We start from the raw sequence: 818 nt of genomic DNA, 5'->3' as shown, positions 1-818 counted from the left end.
TTTTTTTTTTTTTTTTTTTTTTTTTTTTTTTTTTTTTTTTTTTTTTTTTTTTTTTTTTTTTTTTTTTTTTTTTTTTAGCACGACAGAGCCTGGAACACGACTGGCATCTCACACCACATGAAGGGAAGGACGCCGAATAATGTCTTGTTGACTGGCATGGTAACACGATTCCTGGGCGCTGGGATGGCAATTAGCTGTAGAGTGTGTAGAGTTATCCAAGCAGTGATATAATGAAGCTTTAATTCGCAACGATTCGACCAACCAAGTAGATCAGACGTAAAATATACTGCATGTAGGTATCCACAGGTAACTAGGGCTTGGGTAGAAACAACTGGACTGTACAGTTGATGAATAACATGAAAATGCATACTTGGTTGCAACGAGTCAACATAAGTATAGCACATATAAACTTGGGCGCATTCATTGAGATTGATGCATAAGGTAAGTACGTACATAATATAGGTATAATCACAAGCATGATACTTCATTAGGTTTTGAGATTTTTGGAAAGGATTGAGCGGTAGCATATTCGTGGGTAATTAAGGTAGAGCACGAAGGAGCAAAACAGAGACTTGTAGGTAGATTGAGGATTGTAGGGAGGTCGGGTGCATTCATAGGATTGAGCTGAATGATGAGGATTTAAAGTTGAATAGGATTGATCATGATCTCGCCGTCGCGACGCGTCGTGTTCCAAAAAGTTCATTTTGTTTTAATTTTGATCTTTTTTTTTTTTTTTTTTTTTTTTTTTTTTCTTTTTTTTTTTTTTTGGGAATTTTTTTTTTTTTTTTTTTTTTTTTTTTTTTTTTTTTTTTTTTTTT

This window comes from Diaphorina citri, unplaced genomic scaffold (assembly GCF_000475195.1).
Source record: "Diaphorina citri unplaced genomic scaffold, Diaci psyllid genome assembly version 1.1 scaffold2718, whole genome shotgun sequence".
Lineage (NCBI taxonomy): Eukaryota > Metazoa > Arthropoda > Insecta > Hemiptera > Psyllidae > Diaphorina > Diaphorina citri.
This window is presented reverse-complemented; position numbering follows the sequence as displayed.